The 13,623-nt window shown below is 32.6% G+C and overlaps 1 long non-coding RNA gene across 1 annotated transcript; it reads left to right on the top strand.

Moving 5' to 3' along the window:
- Positions 1-6,971: 6,971 nt before the first annotated feature.
- LOC134689617 (uncharacterized) lies at positions 6,972-11,589 on the top strand. The gene is made up of 4 exons (XR_010101877.1): positions 6,972-7,143; positions 7,414-7,441; positions 9,575-9,684; positions 11,430-11,589. It is a non-coding gene; the product is annotated as an uncharacterized LOC134689617 (long non-coding RNA).
- Positions 11,590-13,623: the final 2,034 nt, after the last annotated feature.

Raw genomic sequence — 13,623 nt, 5'->3', positions numbered from 1 at the left:
CAATTAATTAACATAGGTGTGTATCAAAGTGTAAAGCGCAAACGTTCATAGTGTTTAAAGCGCAACTGTTCATTGGAGCACAAATTATTGTCAGCAACTTTATTTCCTGTGACTTGTTTTTCCTAAATTCTTAATCATAGCCCTCACATTTTTGAAGGGGTGTGTAGTACAACTACAAAACAAGGAGAAGGTTAAATCAGAGACAAATATACGTATGTATGTTTTTGTGAATAAACAACCACCAGAAAGAAGAGCCCAGCTTTGTTACATGTAGATCCTTTGTCAGAATCTTCTGACTGTTTCGGAGCACATGAGGAGATCCCCCAGTTTTTAGTGGGGTTCGCGTTGCTTAGTCTTTAGTTTCTATGTTGTGTCTTGTGTACATACAATTTGGAAATTAGTATGGCGTTCATTATCACTATTTCAAACTAGTATATAATTGTTTAGGGGCCAGCTGAAGGACGCCTTCGGGTGCGGGATTTTCTCGCTACATTGAAGACCTGTTGGTGACCTTCTGCTGTTATTTTTTCTATGGTCGGGTTGTTGTCTCTTTTACACATTCCCCATTTCCATTCTCAATTTTATTACCATTATATGTTTGTATGTCTTTTCCTTTTAAGCCTTGGTGTTGCCAGTTTATTTTTCGATCTATGAGTTTGAAAGTCCCTCTTGTATCTTTCGTTCCTCTTTTACGTTCGATTTAGCGAAGTTTGACACTGGAACTGTATTTCGATCTATCAGATTGACAAGTAGATTCCTGATGAAAAAACTATTTCTTGTGCGCCTGTACTCTTATTTTATTGACACCGAACGTAAGCATTATATGGGTTCATTCAACAAATTATGGATATCTTATATAAATATTATCTTCATGAATATGTGATTATCTTTATGCGAGATGGAGTTTTCCCTACAAAACAATCTTGGAAAATTATAGTGAATAATATGGTAGACAAAGTACAAACTGATGAATGGACTCGTCGAATACAGAGTGACAATAACTTTTCTCGTTTTAGAAATATTCATCTCTCGGTCAAAGTCCCTGATTTCTGGAAATGCGCTAGATCATCAACATGATCAAGGATCATAAACGCATACTTCATAACAAAATTACTAACTGACATCCCTAACAACACGAGAAGCACTTGCGAGCTATGCGACAGACCATTTCTAGATGTGTACGTACATGCGTGTTATAGTTGTTGTGGTACTCAATCATTCAGAGATGCATGGTGGGATTTCATTATTGAAAGGTTTCCATTGCAATTATTTGTCGAACTGTATTCATACGATGATGAACAATTATACTGCATTCTTTTGGGCAAGCACATAACAACAGTAAATATCGATACTGACAGTTTTCTTAGTTTGTGTCACGTACACGTTGCACTCTGTGTTGCTGAGTATAGCAGATTAACGAGAAGGATAATACAGTAGCTTGCTAAGTACATGAACTGTCGTTAGTGAGAGCAATTGTCTTAAAATTTTCTTTTGGTAATATGCTTTAGTTATTGTAAATAGTGTAATATTGTAATATTGTATTGTGTTGCCTGTTTTTGTAAACCTTTGTTATTTAATTTGTTAACATATATGTTGTTCATTGAATCTCTTGATATAGGAAATAAAGAAATGAATGAATGAATGTTTCGTCCATGTAGTCCGTTCTGCCTTTGTCTGTTCGACCATGTACCCTTTTCGGTCCTTGGGCGTGTTTTATTAATCTCTTCTGTACATATCCAGAATGTCTTCTGGTGAAGAGTTCAAAAAATGAATCTGGACCTCTTCTGAAGATATTCTACGGAAGATCAATAAAATAAAAAAATAAATTGCCGTTGAATACAGCAGTTTCTTGTTATGTTGGATGAATCAAATTAAGTTTACGATTTTTTTTTTAGAAAATTAAGATACGTCCAGTAGACACGACTGTAAAATTGTGCTCTGTTCGTTACAATTTTCTTTATGCTTTTCTTCAATTCAATGTTGCTAAACAAATCAGGCTTTATTCCCCACTATTTGATTTTTAAGAATAATTTTATCCTGCCCAAGAATTCGTTAATATTTGTCTGGAATATGACTCGGATCAATTTACAAAAAGGACATCTTTGTCTATCTATTATTTTTTTAGTATCCGAACTGGATTATTTTTGTATAGAGCAAAGCTTTCAGAAAGCTCTCAAAACAATTTTTTTTCTGGTGGTCCTTGAAGAAAATCTTCTCAGGTCCTAACTATTATTTCTAATGCAAAATTTTGATGGTCAAAACCTTCGGACTACCATTTTTCAAATGCTTTCATTATATATCGATCCATATATTAGTATGCAACGTAAACCAGACATTTCCTATACTTTTCTTTTTAATAAATTTTATCAGTTGGTTGTGTATACTGATTGATACTTCAGTCTGGGAGAACAAGATTTATTTCAGAACTAGTTGCAACTAGCTTTGAACAAACTTCCAGTAATTGCAAATACTCTTACTAGTAGTTCGATGTTTTGAGTCTATGGTCTTTACTGTTAGTTGGTCGGTTTCTTTTGAGTATCTCGTACCGATCTTTTCAGATATTCAAATTGCAACTGATTTGCACAGGTTGCCTCTTATATTGTACTGCTACACTACTGTTTCAGCTTCGAGGAGGATCGAGCGCTTACACACTAGTTGTTGTACTGTTAAATCACTGTCCCTGGTTAGGACATGTTTGGGATCCCGCTACTATGTTTAATCCCGCCACATTCTGTATGTATGTGACTATCCCAAGTCAGTAGACAGGAACTCAGTGGTTGCCGTTTGTTGCTGTGTTTCTTCTTTGTTTTTCGTTCACTTTATTTTATACATTAATTAGGCCGTTAGTTTTCTCCTTTGAATTGTTTTACATTTGTGATTTCGGGGCCTTTTATAGCTCACTATGTGGTATTGGCTTTGCTTATTGTTAAAAGCCGTATGGTCAGGTGACCTATGGCTGTTAATTTTTGTATCATTTGTTCTCTTGTGAAGAATTGTCTCATTGGCAATCATACCACATCTTCGTTTTTATATGACCAACCTCTGCCATATTCTTTATGAACTTGTCCCAAGTCAGGAGCATGTAGTTTAGTGTTTGTCGTTGGTTCATGTCTCAACTCATATTTGGTATTTTTCAAATTGTTTTGTTTTGAATAATTAGGCCGTATTAGTTTTATCGTTTGAATTGTTTCACACTTTCATGGCGTTTTATAAACGGCTTTACAGTATCGGGTTTTTGTTTTATTGTTGAAGGCCTTACGGTTTCCTATTATTGCTTCCATCCACTACTTCATATTATGATAGTTGCGTCATCAGCAATCATATCTCATCTCTTCGTTTTTATATTATATACCCGACTTTTTCTCTCGTGTTTTCCTGAACATGCATGAAATATTTGTCACTGGGCGTTAAAAATTATAGCATCAATTTAAACGTGTGTTATTTAAGAGAAAACCATCTCATCTGATATTTATTTATTTGTTGGGATGGGGGACAGGAAATTTTCGTTTATGAATATGGTTGCCTGGTAAGAGCAAAACAAAAAAAGGCATGATTAGCGACAAATTAAAATGAATAATGATGTCCTCTTTCCTTCTTCATTCCTCATCTATTTATTTGAACTGACTACTAGCCCAACCATGAGTATTGAATTAGCGTTAATCACTAATGTAATGAAAATATAATAAAAAAAATGTAAAAAAAATAAAAGTTCGATAAAATTGTTAAATTTAACAAATACTAGAAAAATTGAAATGAACCTCAATCAGGCATGTGCCGGAAAAAAATCTTCAAAATGTTGATGGTTTTCTGTACCTAAAGAAGAATCAAAATGCCTTCTCTAGAATTTCAAATAGTTGTCCCTTAACTGTTACTGTCCGTGTAGTTCTTATATTCTTCCAGCTTATCGTCCTACAGATATATCCTACTAAGCCCGTCATACTATAAAACGTTTATAACAAAGCTCACATTCTAGTATATTTCATTCATTAATTTGTGAATGTCATTTAGACTAAACGACGCCATGTTTGTGTTGCGTCTCTGCTGTCTAACAGTCTAAACCACCTATTTAAAAAGAAGAGGTGGAAGAGAGCCAGAAGATCTTCCCAATGCAAAAAAATAGAAATGGACCTCTTCTGGCTCACTACCGAAGGACAAAAAACACGCCCCTGCTGTTTTAATTGTGATAATATATACTGAATTTAAAAAGAAGAGCTTAAATAATCAAGAATACGTTTTACTGAATTATTTCAATTCACACAAGCACAGAACTTGACATTTTTTTTTTAATTTCTCAAAATGTGTGCACGACAGAACTACACAGTATGTGTCCTGATTTTTTGCAAATATATTGTTAGGCGTAAAATCTGATTTAGCACTCAGACCACATTTGGAGAAATCTGGATCATCACACTTTTAGGTCTTTCATTACCATTACTAATAAAAATCTTAACGTAAGGCAACATTAGGTTTCGCAATAAGCACACACACATCTCACATGCGAATCATCTTTTTCATATGTTCCAAAAAAAATAATTATATCCGAAGTATATTATCGTGATTCGTGTATCCGCATCTTTTGACTAATAGCTTTAAACGAGTGCGTTTAGCACAAGGATAATAGTTACGCTGAACGGTGCCCACTGGTCACCCTATAAATAGTACTCTTCTGTGTAGTAATATTGTAGTTCTAAAAATAGAAAACTAAAAATAACAATTCTTCTTTCTATTTAGCAATACACCATAGATCTTGAGCTTATCACCGTCTGTATTATCTGTAAGTAAAATTAACATACCGAGCAATTGAATACAACGAATAAAACAAACTTAAGTTTAATTAAGTCATTCAAAGCAAAAGATTTGTTTCATCAAGTTTTTTTTAAATGTTCGAATCACGACTAGAAGATTAGACTCACTCTAAGACTCTAAGTAGAAGTAGATATAAAATATGTTTACGAAATAAATTATTCACTAATCTTATACATGTAGTTGATACTATTGATAATGTTAAGATAACTTAAATAAATAAAATTGAATATACTAATACAATTATCATATGTTTATCTTCTTTTTTCAGAAGTCCTCAGAAAATGTAGATGAAAGTGGTATGTATGCATTTAATTTATTGTATCAAACCTTTAATATGATGGAAGCATACACTATGTTTATAAAATGCTGCAACTATTATTCTTTTTGAACTTAAAACTTGTAATCGTTTCTGGTAAAATGGCCAATTAGGCTTGATTGAACAAATCTCTTTTTGTTTCTTGATTACCTTTAGCTTACACAAATAGTTAATTTGATTACATGTGACTATCTTAACCAGAAATGGGATTTGTTAACCTCTGTTGGCTTTAATATGCTAGAATGGGATAACTTCTGGTCACCTTATTCATGTATTGGATTTGGTGACCTCTGGTCACCTTATGTTAATATTGGATTAGGTGACCTCTGGTCACCTTATGCAGATTTCAGATTTGGTTATCTCTCGTAATTAACATTTACATACAACTAGTTGATGTTTTTCATATCATCTGTAGAAAGTTTGAGACAATCAAAGAAAGAAAAAAAGAAGAAGAACAGGTTTTATATACATCATAAGTTCAACAAGAATATATAATATTATAACATTACATTTAATATATCGATAAAACTTTAAACAATGAACATTATCTTTAATGATCATCTACAAACAAATCTAAGAAAAATCATTGATCTTGCAAACATTGCCAAGAGCATGGACAGTTGATAATTTAGTCAATTTCTACTTATCCTCATAAGATAATTTTGGATAAATAAAATTAAATTTACTAAATAATACAATGATCATGTTTATCTTTTTTTTGTCAGAAGTTCGCAGAAAAAGTAGATGAGAGTGGTATGTATGCATTTAATTTCTTGTATCAAACCTTTAATATGATTGAAACATACACTATGTTGATATAATGCTGCAACTATTATTCTTTTTGAACTTAAAACTTGCAATCGTTTCTGGTAAAATGGCAAATAAGACTTGATTGAACAAATCATTTTTTGTTTCTTGATTTCCTTACACAAATATTTAATTTGATTACATGTGGTCATCTAAACCAGAAATGGTATTTGTTAACCTCTGTTGGCCTTAATATGCTAGAATGGGGTAACTTCTGGTCACCTTATTCATGTATTGGATTTGGTGACCTCTGGTCACCTTATGTAAATATTGGATTTGGTGACCTCTGGTCACCTTATGTTAATATTGGATTTGGTGACCTCTGGTCACCTTATGTAAATATTGGATTTGGGGACCTCTGGTCACCTTATGCAGATATTGGATTGGTGACCTCTGGTCACCTTATGTAAATATTGGATTTGGTGACCCCTGGTCACCTTATGTTAATATTTGATTTTGTGACCTCTGGTCACCTTATGTTCATATTAGATTTGGTGACCTCTGGTCACCTTATGTTAATATTGGATTTGGTTACCTCTGGTCACCTCATGTTAATATTTGATTTGGTGACCTCTGGTCACCTTATGTAAATATTGGATTTGGGGACCTCTGGTCACCTTATGCAGATATTGAATTTTGTGACCTCTGGTCACCTTATGTAAATATTGCATTTGGGGACCTCTGGTCACCTTATGCAGATATTGGATTTGGTGACCTCTGGTCACCTTATGTAAATATTGGATTTGGTTACCTCTGGTCATCTTATGTTAACATTTGATTTTGTGACCTCTGGTCACCTTATGTTAAAATTAGATTTGGGGACCTCTGGTCACCTTATGCAGATATTGGATTTGGTTACCTCTGTTCACCTTATGCTGATTTCAGATTTGGTTACCTCTGGTCACCTTATGCAGATATGGAATGGTAATATTTGATTTTGTGACCTCTGGTCACCTTATGTTAATATTGGATTTGGTTACCTCTGGTCACCTTATGGAAATATTTGATTTGGTGACCTCTGGTCATCTTATGTTAAAATTAGATTTGGTGATCTCTGGTCAGCTTATGTTAATATGGATTTGGTTACCTCTGTCACCTTATGAAGATTTCAGATTTGGTTATCTCTCGTATTTACATACAACTAGTTGATGTTTTTCATATCAGTTGTAGAAAGTCTGAGACAATCAAAGAAAGAGAAAAAAGAAGAAGAGCAGGTTTGATAAACATTATGGGTTCAACAAGAATATAGAATATTATTACATTACCTTTAATATATCGATAAAACTTTAAACAATGAACATTATCTTTCATGATCATCTACAAACAAATCTAAGAAAAAACATTGATCTTGCAAACATTGCCAAGTGCATGGACGGTTGATAATTAAGTCAATTTCTACTTATCCTCATCCTCATAAGATACTTTTGGATAAATAAAATTGAATTAACTAATACAATCATCATATGTTCATCTTCTTTTTTCAGAAGTCACCAGAAAATGTAGATGAGAGTGGTATGTATGCATTTAATTTATTGTATTTAACCTTTAATATGATTGAAACATACACTATGTTTATATAATGCTGCAACTATTATTCTTGTTGAAGTTAAAACTTGCAATTGTTTCTGGTAAATGGCCACTTAGGCTTGATTGAACAAATCATTTTTTTGTTTCTTGATTACCTTACATAAATATTTAATTTGATTACATGTGGTCATCTTAATCAGAAATGGGATTTGTTAACATCGGGTGGCCTTAACATGCTAGAATGGGATAAGTTCTGGTCACTTTATTCATATATTGGATTTGGTGACCTCTGGTCACCTTATGTAAAATATTGGATTTGGTGACCTCTGGTCACCTTATAATAATATTAGATTTGGTGTCCTCTGGCCGCCTTATGCAGATATTGGAATTGGGTACCTCTGGTCACCTTATGCTGATTTCAGATTTGGTTACCTCTGGTCACCTTATTCAGATATTTGATTTGGTTATATTTGGTCACCTTATTCAGATATTTGATTTGGTTATATTTGGTCATCTTATGCAGATATTAAATTTGGGGACCTCTGGTCACCTTATGCTGATTTCAGATTTATGCAGATATTAGATTTGGTGACGTCTGGTCACATTATGTAAATATTTGATTTGGTGACCTCTGGTCACCTTATGTTAATATTAGATTTGGTGACCTCTGGCCACCTAATGCAGATATTGGATTTGGGGACCTCTGGTCACCTTATGTAAATATTGGATTTGGTGACCTCTTGTCGCCTTATAATGATATTAGATATGGTGTACTCTGGCAACCTTATGTTAATATTGGGTTTGGTTACCTCTGGTCACCTTATGCTGATTTCAGATTTGGTTACCTCTTGTCACCTTATGCAGATATTGGATTTGGTTATATTTGGTCACCTTATGCAGATAATGAATTTGGGGACCTCTGGTCACCTTATGCAGATATTGGATTTGGGGACCTCTGGTCACCTTATGCTGATATTGGATTTGGGGACCTCTGGTCACCTTATGTAAATATTGGATTTGGTGACCTCTGGTCGCCTTATAATAATATTAGATTTGGTGTACTCTGGCTACCTTATGTTAATATTGGATTTGGTTACCTCTGGTTACCTTCTGCTTACAATTATCCTGAATAATACTCTTATCTCAACAGATACAAGTGAGACTCATCTATCCAATTAATTGCTTATCTGTTTCAATAATTATTCTAGACTAAATTTGTAACAAAATTCAGATCATAGATTCATAATCAAGTCTATAATGCAATCTTTGTTTTTGCAATCGAGGTCTACAAATGTATATATAGAGAATGAACAATTGTGTTAATTGCGAATGAACATGTGTAGTTATCATTTTAATATACAGAGAAATGACACATCATCAGTAATAAAAAAAAAATGATTCAAACACAAACATACTACCAGCTGTTCAAAAATAGATTTTGTTTGAATATAACTATTTGGACACGGGGAATATGTCAAAAAGATAACAACCCGACCAAAAACGTAAAAAACAACTCAAGGTTGTGCAAGTTTCATATTTCTCTGTGTACTAAGTAATAAACTTATCAAAGCAAACTGACATGCAATCAATCATTTTAAAATTTATATAGCATCGTTAGAATACTAACTATAAAATCATATACAATCTACTTCTAACTGCTCATAAACTTGAAACAATCCACACTACATTTTTACCGGAAAGCTAGGTAGAACAATTGACTTACAATTATTGATGTAAAAATTACTATTAAATTCGGCCTTGCAATTCGACTTGATCCTATGTTTTATTGTTGATATGTATAACATTGCTATTCTCATTTATTTTTCAACGGTTTAACATGTGCTATTTTATTGTAGCTAGGAAACATTTGAAATTATTGAATACAATTTACTATTATTAATGACATAAATTAAGCATTATAGTACCAACATATTAAAACATTTTAAGAAGAATATTTAAGTCAATAAAATAAAATGCATTCTTGTAAATCTTTTCTTTGTTTAGATTAAATGATTCTTATTAAAACTAGAAGAATTAAAATGGTGTCATTATATAAAATCATGTAGGTAAATAAATGTCCTGTAAAAATAAAATTGCTGTCTTAACTTATATTTCCAGAGAAATTATTTGCCATGTTATAGGCGAACTAAATAAATCAAATGTTAACAAAGCAATGCATGGGAAAGTTTTTGAGGCCTTTTGGAAGACAATAGAGACAATGCTGCCAGGTAATGATTTATTTGACATATCACACGTATTATCTTAACTTAAAACATATTTGATCATTTGCTTAAAAAATATTACCTACTTGAGACAGCAAACAGACCTAGTCCAATGTAATAATTAGCCAATTTATCTGCTTGACAAAATCTTCATTGGGAATAGGTATTTGTTATATTAAATTATATACATTTGGTAACATCAGTATCTTTGCAAAACATTTCAAGAGCAAACTGTATATGTCCTACTTTTAAAGCCTTTAGGTACCAATGTAACATATAAAATTTTTGAATGAATATCTAGAAAAAGCAGTTTTTCAAAATCAGTATAATATTTCATTTTTTTTTCATTGAAATGGTTTACGAATGGATCCTTTCCTTCTGTGAGTAGATTTGAAACTGCCATCATCATTAACTTTACGCCCCAGTTTTTTCAGAACACACTTTCGGCTTACTGAATTGGATTTTCTGCTTGGAAACAGCGGTTGTTGCCGTTTTCTTGTTGTTTTGGAAAAGTCGGTTGTCTTACAAATATGTAATGCCATTGTGAGTGCTTGTAAAATAGTTTTCTTTTTTTTTCACATCAATTGTCTGGAAATTTCCATTGTTTACATATATATTGATTTCCTCAATTTTTCTTTTAATAGCCTGGTCGGTTGTTTCGTTGTCTTCCTTTAATTGTTGTCTTGTTTCATCAATTGAGGTAGACTCTATGTCAGTAGTACATGTACATTTGAATGAGGTCAAATTAACAACTGATACATTTCCCAATCTGAACAAAACCTCTACCTGGTTGTTATCTCTGTCATAAAAATATTGTTCTGCATTAAATACATCCATTGCTTCTGATCTGCGCTCTACAGTGAGGTCGATGTTCCTTTTAGAAGCAATCAATTCAGCTAAATGAACATGCTCACACATTCCTGAAAAATAGTAGAGAATGGAACATAACTAACTGCATTGTACCCTTATGATTTACTTTCAATTGTACAAACTTTAAACAAAACCACTAATGAACATTCAGTTAAGATTTACTTAAATTGGATCGCATTGTTTTAGAAAATTTGATGAGGCAAATGATTATTTGCACTTGTATAACCTGATGACGGTTGATAATGCCTTGTTGGAAGATAAAAACAATCAAAACCGAGGAGACTCATAAAACCAAAAGAAATTTACAACAACAGTAAAAAAAAAATAATAAACAATACGAACTCCATTAAAAACCTGAAGTAAAATTAGGTGCTCCAGAAGGGTAGGCATTTCCGGGACCATATACGGCACCCGAAATTAATAATCTTGTTTTCAACAATTCATACTTGATGGTGTACTTTTAAACATTGTTGAACTGACTTTAGATAATAAAAAAAACTTACCTCTTGTTGTTGCAGCTGGACAATTGCACACTACATTGACAATGTCCACATTCTAAATCGTCCCAAATGCTGTCTGTGATGGAACAGTGCATTCTATGGATGAAGTCCATTGCACAGTTTGGTCGAGTTCTGCCTTGAGCATATTCTCTGCTGTCAATTTACTTTTGTCTTCCCTTTGTCCTCCCATATTTTTCAGGCGACCGACCAATCTTTGCGAGTTCATCTAGATAGCTAAAATTACAATGTTTTTTATTTATTTTTTATTATGAAAACTTAATTCAAAGATCTATAAATCAATTATTTCTTAAAAAATTGAATTCACAGTATTTAATATTCAATGTATTTGCATCTTAAATTGAAATGATCTTTCTAATTTAGACGATTCAAGTGAACGATAAGAAGAATAGGATTGTCTACTCTGCAATTGGCATACCCACCAAGGAAATGGTATTTCATGCCCAGGAAAAACCTGAAAATGACAAAATGTTAATGACTTTGAATTTATGATTTATGTTTGAATGTACAAATAGAAAGTACATGAAACTTTAATGTGTATACATTTGAATGTTATAAGTAGCATTATATTTTTAATGTTCTCATACACATCAGGTTTTGTTAGACTACATTTTTCATTTTGTCTACTATTATCAAACATATAATAATTAGATGATGCTTAACATTTCGATCTTGTAATATATAAGGTGTATAGTAATAAAATGTATTAATAACCTTTCAACTAAGGGACGACATCAAAAGATCAATGTAAGATAAAAAAACTTAATTCAAAAAGTTTGGGGGTGGGGGGGGGGGGGGGGGGGGGGGTCAACTTCTGCAAGATTTGGTTATGATACATTGATACATTGATTTTTACATCTATCCATATGGGTCAATCAATTTTTCCCAAATTAAGTTAAGAGGGGGTAGGGGGGTCAGTGAAAAAAACTATGTGAATTAAGTTTTTTATCCTTCATTGAACTTTTGATGTCGTCCCTAAGTTATTTGTATCTTAATTTTCATGAAAAAAATGTCTTCCATAATTGGCCCATCGACATCCCCACTTGTCAGTACACCGGTTGTCTAACACGTAGTCTGTTATTTGTTTGGAAGGCATATTTTCTTGCAACATTTCAACTTTTTGAGAAAAGTCTTCTTTCTGAGGAAAAATTATATTGACACATTTCCTTTGAGTATAGAAACAGAATTTATAGATTAAACGCGAATGTACTCATAACCATTGTACATTTATAGGTAAGATCTTTAAATCGCATTTTTTTCTTTTCTTTTATCAACCAAAATTCATTGATTTTTTTTTTTATTATTATTATTTTTGCGTTTTAATTGACTCATTTCGAAAAATCTTGTTGATATGATTTATCATCTTTAGATATTAAAACAATTATAATATTGGAAAAAGAGAAAAAGATCAAACTGATGTCTCCTTTCTACAGGGATTTTTCTTATAATATTAACATACATGTATCAATAACCAATCGTGTTTCATTGTGAGGCAACAAACTCGTGATTAATTTTTAAAAACAATGTTTCACATCCTCTGCATATAAAATGTATAAGACTGTTATAATTTTTTTCCATCAGAATCAGATCCAGTTATACTATGTAAATTAACATTCACCTAGTAATGTATGTGAAGTTAGCAGCCGGTTCGTTATTCGTTATTCGATATTCAATATCCAACCGGCTGCTAGCAGCCAGTTTGATATTCAAAATTTAGTGAAAAATCATAAGAAAATTAAATACTGGAAATCATAATAAGCACGATTTTCATAGTCAAAAGGACTGATAAGATACGTAGGAATCATTAAATGACCTTTTCAAGCTGTCGCAATTTCTCGTTGTCCTCGAATATAAACCCTTTTCCGTGCGACTAATTTGTCTGTATGTAATAAAGAGTTTTGTCATAAAAACGACTTCAAAGATGTACTTTTGTGTATAATGTTTCTTACGACAAAAAGAAAAACCAATAACTCTAGAAATATTTAAAACTATAAATAGAAATATATATGGAAAGCCAAAAAAAAAAATTCAGTCAAAAAATGTCCAAATTTTAGGACAAAGGGCACAGGGTGATAGTGAGAGCCCCCTGATCTCTCAATCTTTCTAATATTTAACAGACATTTAGTCAAAAGGTAGATACAAACGTGACTAAAAGGACTTTGGGTACACTTCCTGTCTTCTATGTTTACGGAGCGCCCAAAGTGCCAGTTGGATATTCAAAATATATAGTGAAAACCTACCCGAGACCGCTTAAATGAGGCTGAGACCCCCCTGGTCTTTCAATGTCCATAACATTCAACCAAATCATTGACTCTGTATATATAAAGATTGTATTAGATGGATTTTCCAGAAAAACGTCATCTTCAATATCTACGGAGTGCTAAGATTGTCACTTTTCAGTCAAAAAATGTCCAAATTTTAGGACAAAGGGCACAGGGTGATAGTGAGAGCCCCCTGATCTCTCAATCTTTTTAATATTTAATAGACATTTAGTCAAAAGGTAGATACAAACGTGACTAAAAGGACTTTGGGTACAGTTCCTGTCTTCTATGTTTAC

Source organism: Mytilus trossulus, chromosome 11, assembly GCF_036588685.1.
Source record: "Mytilus trossulus isolate FHL-02 chromosome 11, PNRI_Mtr1.1.1.hap1, whole genome shotgun sequence".
Lineage (NCBI taxonomy): Eukaryota > Metazoa > Mollusca > Bivalvia > Mytilida > Mytilidae > Mytilus > Mytilus trossulus.
The sequence above is the reverse complement of the archived record's forward strand: the minus strand, read 5'-3'. Positions and strand labels throughout refer to the sequence as shown.